The sequence below is a fragment of the Bufo gargarizans genome, chromosome 2 (assembly GCF_014858855.1).
Source record: "Bufo gargarizans isolate SCDJY-AF-19 chromosome 2, ASM1485885v1, whole genome shotgun sequence".
Taxonomy (NCBI): Eukaryota; Metazoa; Chordata; class Amphibia; order Anura; family Bufonidae; genus Bufo; species Bufo gargarizans.
The window spans coordinates 104,237,333-104,247,285 of record NC_058081.1 but is presented as its reverse complement, the minus strand read 5'-3'; positions in this window follow the sequence as shown (position 1 = coordinate 104,247,285).

Sequence of the window (9,953 nt, the reverse complement as noted above, 5' to 3'; positions counted from 1 at the left end):
TGATATGATCACCTCTGCTGCTCTCAATCACGTATCTATGTCTCAAACATTTCTTCCCAGATTCCTCCATTTTTGCAAAGCTCCACTTCTAAAGCTGTGCAGACACAGCCTCCCCAGCACCCATTATTGTGAGACGTCTCTTTGTTCTCAGGCCCCCTGTTGTATGAGCAGGTTTTCTATGATAAAGAAGCCATAATCACTAAAATGTCCCAACATGTGGAGTATCTTGGATATCTCATTTGTCTCTCAACATTGTTCCTCACATGTGCTTATTGCACAAGTTACGGTCTATTGGTTTGGAAAGCACAATTCGGGTTGGGATCCAAAATTGGCTAAAAGGTCATATTCAACAAGAGGTCTGCACTGTGACCATTACGGTTTATCCTGATGATGCTGAAGTTTGGTTTCATAAGGCCTGCTCTTGTTGCACGTCTCCCGAGATGGGTGGTAAGGTAGTGCATTCAGAGGACATCTTATTTAGAGCTTACCCTCTGCAGTGTGTGTTGTGCACAAGTGTGGCATCAGCAAATACATCTGCTATGGGACCTTGAAGCTTCTTGGCAGAAGCAAAATAGCAAATATGAACCCTTCCATAGATTGACGAGTGAAAAGAATAATTCCCCCACATGAACACCCCATGTTTGTGACTTTTTAAACACCATTGCACCTAAATTTGGGTCTTTTCTGGTCAAGGAGTGGAAGCTGATTAGGCTACTTTCACAGCTGCCTTTTGAATTCCTATTTTGATATCCAACAGAGGAAATAAATGGTTCAGTTTTGTCCCCATTTTGGGGACATATCTGATCAGAATGCCTAAGTATGCATCCGGTATGAAAATTAACGTAAGTCAATGGTGCCAGATCTGGTTGCCCATTGACTTACAATGATCTTCATACTGGATCCACTTTGTCAAGTTTTGATTCAGTACAACCAGATCCGTCCAAAACGGATGCATCCGGATGTACTAAATGGCACAGATCCATTTAATTCTGGTTTTGAGATCCTTTTGAGGTCTGTTCCTAATGCCAAGGTAGCTGATAATCATTTTGCCCTAAAATAGACATTATCCAAGATAAAACAAAAAGAGTAAAACAAAATAAGGTGGGTTGTGCAGGTGAGGACAAAATATAACACGTGTGAGCTGTGAGAGAGGGTTCATATATCTCCAGCAATTAACCATGCAAATTCTTAATTTATTGTTCTAGGAGTCTAGAGGACAAAATATCCCGAAGTGTGCTCCCAGAGGACGAAGAGGAAAATACCTTTATATAACTATAAACCTATATAATAAATGATTAATTTCTCAGACATAACAGAGAATATGCTTATGGTTAAGGAAGTGCAATTTTGTAACAAAGTTTAAATAATTACTGTCGGGGCGCATGCGCGCGGCTTGCAGGGCAGACATGTCTCTGTGAGCTCCGCTCCGACCGCTGGCATTTTCCCTTCATTAGCGCCGTTCATTCGGCTCCACAAGCACTGAAAGCTCATGCAGGGGTCACAGAAGACTGCCCGAGGCAAAAGGGGAATGAAAATCCCGGGAACGCCGACCGCTTCACAGACAATACCGGAGATCTTCCGGACCACGAGGCAATCCATCATGGCCGACAAGGCAGCTTCCCCGGCGAGCCCGGCCTCATCTATCGAATGTGAATCCCGCGTGGAAGCTACACCACCGCAAGCAGGTCAGGCAGAACTATACACCAATATAGCAGCGCTTTTTAAGTCAGAGCTGTCACAGGCGGTCGCAGAATTCTCCCACCAGATTAACGAGCTGGGGAGCAGAGTGTCTGACCTGGAGACCAGGACAGATGAACTGGCTGACGCCATTGGGACTGATAGGGCGGACATTGACGCCCACTCGCTTCAGCTACAAGCTCTTGAGACTAAAATTGAAGACCTGGAGAACAGGTCTCGACGGGGGAACCTACGCATAAAGGGCCTACCTGAAACCTTCCAAGACCTCTCAGGCACGATCGGCGCGCTGTTCAGCGCCTTGCTCCCACAGGCCCAATAGTCTCAATTACGGATGTACAGAATCCACAGGGCCCTGGGAAAGCCGCGCATCCCTGATACTCCTAGGGATGTGGTTCTCAAGCTACACTATCCTGAGATGAGAGACTTGATCCTTAATGCCGCGCGAAATTTGACGGCCATGCCGGATCTTCCGCCTGAGGTACACATCTATGCGGATCTGGCTCCCACGACGCTTCGGAAGCGTAGGGAGATGAAGCCTGTGACTCAGGCCTTACAGCAAGCCCAGGTGCGCTACAGATGGGGATTCCCCTTTGCCCTATCGTTTCAACTTAATTCACGTTCGTATACGATCCATACTCCTGACGAGGGGATTGAAAAACTGCGACAAGCCGGCTTAAAGGTGGACCGCCTGGAGAAACCTGCTGCGCCTCCTAGGCCTCAGCGCCCTGCCAGAGTCTGGTCTCAGGTACCCACCACTTCCAAGTCCCCGGGACATTGAAACGAGGGCCGGCTCTGCACACCCACGGACGGTGATGTTCAGATTAGTTTTCTACAAAATCCTCGGGAATGTTTATTCTCTATTCCAGGGATGAAGTTTGATGTTGGGGCTGGTTATATGTGACTTTCTGTGCGGGGTCAATTCAGGACTTTCGCTAGGGATACAGCGAATCGGATGTAATTGTTGCCCTTCGCTAACGGGTTAATGATTGTGGATCCAGGGATGATTGTTGCGTTCTTGGTTTCCACACTAGACCCACTAATTACTGCGGGCCATGTTAGGCCTAGCCAGTTTTGCTGTCTAACAGTACTGTTGGATTTGTTTTTGTTTATGTTATTTCATTTTATTGTCTTCATGGAGATCTATGCTTTCATTACTGTCTTTGCTAGGTGGTCCAGGCGACCTGACATACTAAGCTTTACCTTATATTGTTGGGATAATGTGTAAGATATTATCACACAATGTACGGGGCCTGAACTCCCCAGGCAAACGTAAAACAGCATTCACGTCTTACGTTAGGCATGACCCGGATGTAATATGTATTCAGGAGTCACATTTTACACCTTCCTCCCACCCCAAATATTTTCACCCCCGATATTCTAGATTCTTCTCCTCCACCTTTCGCACTAAATGCAGGGGGGTCATTACTCTCCTACGGAACTCATTCCTGTTTCAGGTCACTGACCAAATCACTGACCAAGAGGGACGTTATGTTATTTTACTGGGGGAACATAAGGGGAAGGTTCTGTGCATAGTGAACGTGTATGCCCCAACCGAAGATCCAATTGTCTTCTTCACTGATATGTATCAGAGGCTTGAGGCACTACGGTATGATGAAATAGCTTGGGCAGGAGACTTCAATTTTGTAATGAACCCTTTTCTAGACCGCTCCTCACAGCCTAATACGCCACGTCCAGCCATCTTGGGACATCGGATTTCGAGGGTTATGAAGTCCCTCTCTTTAGCTGATTCTTGGAGGGAATATAATGGGACTCAGAGAGGTTATACCTACTACTCCCCGGCCCATGGTCTGTACTCGCGCATTGATAGGATTTTAATCTCCACATCCCTTCTACCACACCTAGCCTATTGTAGACACCAAATTGCGCCATGGTCTGACCATGACATGGTTATTGCAGATGTTACCCCTGCCACCCCTACCAGCCGACTATTTACATGGAGGCTTAATGAGTCGCTATTGACCAGACCTGTGATTCGCGACCGACTTCAGGACGAATTAAAGCAATTCTTTCTGGATAATTCCGACCCAGATATAGACCCGGTAGTAGTCTGGCTCTCTCACAAGGCCTACATGAGAGGTCAAATTATCAGAGAGGCCTCACGTTTAAAAAAAGACAGACATACAGCCCTACTAGATCTTGAATCTAAACTTAGCAGGTTAGTTAAAGCTCATCAAAGATCACCCTCGCTATACCTACTTAAAGAGATTAAAACCGCCAAACTTCAAATTAACATGATCCTCTCAAATCAAACGGAAAAGGCACTGCGCTGGACCGCGTCCTATTACTATAAGTATGCTAACAAACCCGATAAGATGCTGGCCCGTCAACTTAAGGCTAAACAAAAAATTAACCAGGTGTTCCAGATTCGAACTAGTGTAGGCCAGGTTTCCTCCAATCCAGAAACCATATACCAGACCTTTCATACATTCTATCAAAAACTTTACACTACAGTGTCAGATAGTCAGGAACGAGTACGTAATAGCTTTATGGACTCTCTAAGTTTACCACAGGCCTCTCATGAGGCAGTGTGTGATCTTAGTAGAGAAATCGTGGCCGAGGAGGTGGAGCTGTCTATTAAAACATTAAAATTGGGCAAGGCACCGGGCCCGGACGGCCTGACAGCCCTGTACTATAAAAAATTTGCCCCCCTGTTGATCCCTCATATCACCAAATTTTGTAATCACATAATGCAAGGCAATACACCCCACCCTGATTTTTTGGCGGCCAACATAACCGTTATTCCCAAACCCAAAAAGGATAATTTATCCCCATCCAACTATAGACCAATTTCGCTTCTGAACCTAGATACGAAAATTCTCACGTCCATTCTTGCGCGTCGGTTAAACATTCTACTGTCCTCCATTATAGGCAAGGATCAAGTAGGGTTCATCCCGGGTAGGGAAGCTCCGGACAATATACGTAAGATTCTTAATTTGATCCAGGTTGCAAATACTAAAAACACACCGTTAGCTGTCCTAGCCCTTGACATAGAAAAAGCTTTTGACTCTGTCACATGGGATTATCTGCACTTGGTCCTTCAATCTATGGGTATTAGGGGTCCATTTGTACAGGCCATCAGGGCTCTTTACTCCTCTCCAGTTGCATACCTTAAACTTCCGTCCATGAACCCTGCCCCCATCCAAATCCTTAGGGGTACTCGTCAAGGATGTCCTCTATCTCCGGCGCTTTTTGCCCTGGCGATGGAACCTCTGGCCATTGCCATCAGAACCGACCTAAATATCTCGGGAGTCAAAGTTGGTGACACTGAGCATAAGCTGAGCTTGTTTGCGGATGACCTACTCCTTTCACTTACTAATCCCCTCATTTCACTGCCGAATCTCCTTAAGTTGCTAAAGTCCTTTACAGAAATTTCTGGGCTTCGTGTTAACCACCAAAAGTCTGAGCTCATGTTATGTAACACCCCCCCTGCTTTGCAGTCACTCCTGAAGCAAGATTTTCAGTTTCATCATTTGCCTAATTACATTCCATACTTGGGTACGGTAGTCCCCACCCACCTCCATATGATGTATAGGCTGAACTACGCACCCTTATATCGGGCTATCAGAGAGGACCTTAAGACCTGGAGTTCATTACCCTTATCATGGATAGGTCGGATTCATGTTATTAGAATGGTAGTTCTGCCCAGGCTGCTGTACTTATTTCGTACTATACCATTACCGGTCCCGAGTGGGGATCTCCACGACCTGCAGAGAGATGTGCTGAAGTTTATCTGGGGCGGTAAACGTGCTCGCATAGCTCGGACTATTATGTGTCGACATAAAACACAAGGGGGTCTCTCTGTTCCTGATTTCATAAAGTACTATAAAGCTGCTAGGCTGGCCCAGCTTTTTTTGACACATACTAAGCCAGAGACACACCCCATATGGGTATCAATAGAACAGTCCCTCCTCTCGCCTTGGTCGTGGAGGGCCCTAATATGGACCTCACTATCCCTACCGCTCAGGGTACGCTTTAACTCACCACTGTCCTACCAAGCTCTATTACTGTGGAGATCTGTCAGGTTTAAGCTGGACCTACAATCAAGAATCTCTCCACTTCTTCACCTTATTGGTAATTCCGCCTTCCCTCCAGGAATGAAAGCCTCCGATTTTAGCTGGTGGATTGGCAACAAGTATGTGACTTTACACAGATTCTTGGTCAGAGGGAAATTGATTACCCTGAATGATTTTACAGATAAATCTGCCCTCCCTAGGAGCGAATCGTTCAGGGCTAATCAAATATTCTCATTCTTCCACTCCTTAAGGATCAATAATGCGAATCTAGATTTCACTCCCTTTGAACGTTATGCTAACTTTTCTTTGTGTAGGCAAGGACTATTGTCTAGATTGTATGGAATGCTAGATCCCTCGCCGGATGGGGTTCGCCTCCCGTATATGGTGGAGTGGGAGAAGGATACACAGGTAGAATACCCTCTTTCAGATTGGTTTTTCCGTTCCCAAACCATAACCAAAAGTTCTTGGCAAACCACACTGGCAGAGACCTCTGTGAAAATTCTTCATAGAACCCATTTAGTGCCTTACAGGTTACATCACATCTATCCAGAGGTATCGCCGCTCTGCTTTAGGGGATGTGCAGAGAATGGGACAGTCTATCATATCTGGTGGACATGCCCTCATGTCCAGCTATTATGGTCCAAAGTGTGTAGATTGCTTTCTTCAGTTCTGGATTGTAATTACCAACCAACCCCCGCCTACTGTTTATTAGGGGATAAGCCGCCCTGGTTGACATTTGCCAAGTTCAGACTGTCTCAGTACATCTTAATGGCTGCTAGAATCCATATAGCGTTTAAATGGAAGTCCAGTATTTTAAGCTATCAGGCAGTTTTGGATAGGATTAATAGGATTCTGTTGTATGAGAAGCTTTCAGCTATCCGCATGGACACTTTCGAGGCATTTGAAAAACTTTGGGAACCCTGGGTTTCTTCCTCCTACTCCGCCAATGTGCAGCAAAGTCTCTCACTGTAAGGATGGCAATTTTGTATGTGAATAATCCGGGCTTGTTGATATGTATGTTCGTCTGTCGGACGCTTCTGACCTGCTCCTTATTTACCAGCTATAATAGCTATTGGATCTCCATTTGATGTTTAATATTGTGCTTATTGTTTTATTTTTCTATATTTTCTATGTGTCTACAAAGTATATCATATCGTTTTGTCAAGATGCTTTTACTTGATGATATTTTACTTTCTAATAAAGCTTTTGAAACATAAATAATTACTGTCTCAGTATACAGGCTTAGGCCTAGTTCACACGAACGTATGGCTTTTATAGTTTTTTGCGGTCCGTTTTTCACGGATCCGTTGTTCCGTTTTTGAGTTCCGTTGTGTTTCCGTTTCCTTTCCGTTTTTCCGTATGCCATGTACAGTATACAGTAATTACATAGACAAAATTGGGCTGGGCATAACATTTTCAATAGATGGTTCACAAAAAACGGAACGGATATGGAAGACATACGGATGCATTTCCGTATGTGTTCCGTTTTTTTTGCAGACCCATTGACTTCAATGGAGCCACGGAACGTGATTTGCGGCCAAATATAGGACATGTTCTATCTTTCAACGGAACGGAAATACGGAAACGGAATGCATACGGAGTACATTCTTTTTTTTTTGCGGAACCATTGAAATGAATGGTTCCGTATACGGAACACAAAAAAACGTCCCGTACACTCGCAAAATACCTTACTGGTATTAAAGTGGTTGTCCGACGGCCCCCCTCCCCCTTCCAAAAAATAAATAAGTAACCAACTACCAGGAATCTGCTTAAAAAAAAAATCCCAGTCACTACAATACTCAGGCTCCCGGTGCCTGGTGGACTGGAAGTGATGATGTCCTTTCCATGGTCACATTAACCACTGCAGCCATTCACTGGTCTTGTGACTTTTAAATGTTTTCTTTTTGGGGGGGGAGGGTGGACCATGGACCATGTGATTGGAGTATGTGATCTGACGTCACCACAGGTCCTAGCCGGTAATTCATCGTTAAAGAAGTAAAGAAGATACCGGGAACTACGCGATCAAGAAGAGAAGGTGAGTTAATTTTTTTTATTTATTTTAACCCTCAATTGATCACCTACTAAGCATTCTGTATTCAGAATGCTATTATTTTCCCTTATAACCATGTTATAAGGGAAAATAATACAGTGAATAGACTGTCACCTAGCAACCATTCACTTCTATGGGGCCTGTCCTGCGTTAAAAACGCAGAATATAGAGCATGCTGCAATTTTCAAGCATTGCAGAAGTGATGCGTGAAAAAAAAAACGCTCATGTACACAGCCCCATTGAAATGAATGGTGCCGGATTCAGTGCGGGTGCAATGCGTTCACCTCCCGCATTGCACCCGCGTGGATATCTCGCCTGTGTGAACTCAGCCTAAGGCCTCATGCACACGACAGTATTTTTTTGCGTCCCGCAAAACGTGGTTCCGTGATCCGTGGCCGTTTTTGCTTCCGTTGCGCTTCCGTGTGTCCGTGTTACCGTTTTTTTTGCGTGCCGTCAAAAATCCAAGGATGGTGAAAAAAATGGCATTTTACTATCTCCACCCAGGATACTGGTATAAATCAGGGGCACCTGAGTATGCATTTGTGGCCATTTTCTGTAGTCTTTCCAGAGTACAGAGGTTATTTTGGCTGCTCTCTTTGCTGTTTCACCATGTCTGATTCAGAGGAAGAGGTCTTAGTGCATTGGCTCGTTTCTCGGCAATGGGGTCCGCGCCCTCCTTTGTTGAATGATGAACCGACTAGAAGGCGACGTTTTCGGGTCCATCCGATTGTTTCCAAACGCTACCGGAAAGGACACTTCCATACCCTTTACCAAGATCTGCGGCTGCATCCAGAGAAGTTCTTTGCCTTCTGTCGGATGTCAGTGGGTACCTTTGACCGATTGCTGTCGTCTCTACGTACTGTCCTTACCTTTATGGACACCAATATGAGGCGCAGCATTTCACCTGAGGAAAGGCCCATCGTCACGTTGAGGTAAGCAGTATAGTACTTGTAAAGTTTCACCAGTAATGTGCACTGCTTGTGTCAGGGGGAACATGTGCTAGAAAATGGCTGCTGTGAGACATGTGGTACTGTTTCCTGAAGTCCCCTTCTTTTTAAATCCTATTTTTCTTGGGGGGTGTTTTTGTTTTGATTTAACCTCTTGAAAACCTGCGACATATGATTCTTTTTTTTGGGGTTAGGTTTATTTTAGCAGCTTTAAAACGTGTGTTCATCTATAAAGGGCTCCAGACACTCCATGATTCGTCGCCATTCGCCTGTAGTTTGTTTAAAATTGTGTTTTTAGTCAGTCACTCAGCCATGTTACTGCAGGCTGTTACATGCCTTTTTTGGCTTCTAGACAATTTGCCACAAATACAGGTGTATGCGTTTGTGTTTAGGAGTGTGTGAACGAATTGGGTCACTCTGTCAGGTTCTCTAGCAGCGTGTACCACCCTATTAGAAGTCTATATCCCAGTCTGTTCACTTTTATAGGGGATTGTGCTGCTGCCAACCCCTCAGATTTAATGTTCACATAATGGCTATTGCTCGCAGATTTCTTACCTTGCACATGACTATCTGCATTTTTTCCAAAGGGTAGAACCAGTGTTTATGTTAAAATTTAGTGTTAGTACTGCCCTTACCCCAAATGATGCTCCGGTATGGTTTGTATTCCCCATTGCCAATATAATTTAGTTTAAGCATCCATGGACATGTTGCAGAGTTGGCAAGCCGTTTTCAGACAGAGGTGCGACTGGTCATCCATCATTTGGCTACTTTACTGCCAAAAGCACACCAGACAATTTTGCAGGAATACTGTGGTACAATATGGTTGGGCCTTTTGGTTTTTAACCATTTGCTAGACAATGCATGAATTAATTCCATGCCGCCTGTTGCTTGAATTGTGTGCTTTTGGCAGAGCAATGCTATGTAAAGTCTAGGGTGTATATTTGTTATCCCTTGAATTTACAATGGGTGTGGCCGCACACAGAGAGGCCCTTCCCATAGGTTACGCTCCACTAGACATAGTGTGGTTTTAAATAATGTAGTGTATAGAACGTTGTTAAGGAATCCAGACTCTGTTGTTCCGTTACTTATTTTTTTTTATTTTTCTCACAACAGATTCCTTGCCACTGGGAACTCGTTTGCATCCCTGCATTTCGAGTTTCTATTAGGAACCTCCACGATCTCGCGAATTGTTCGACACACTTGCCAGGTCATCTGGCAGCAGCT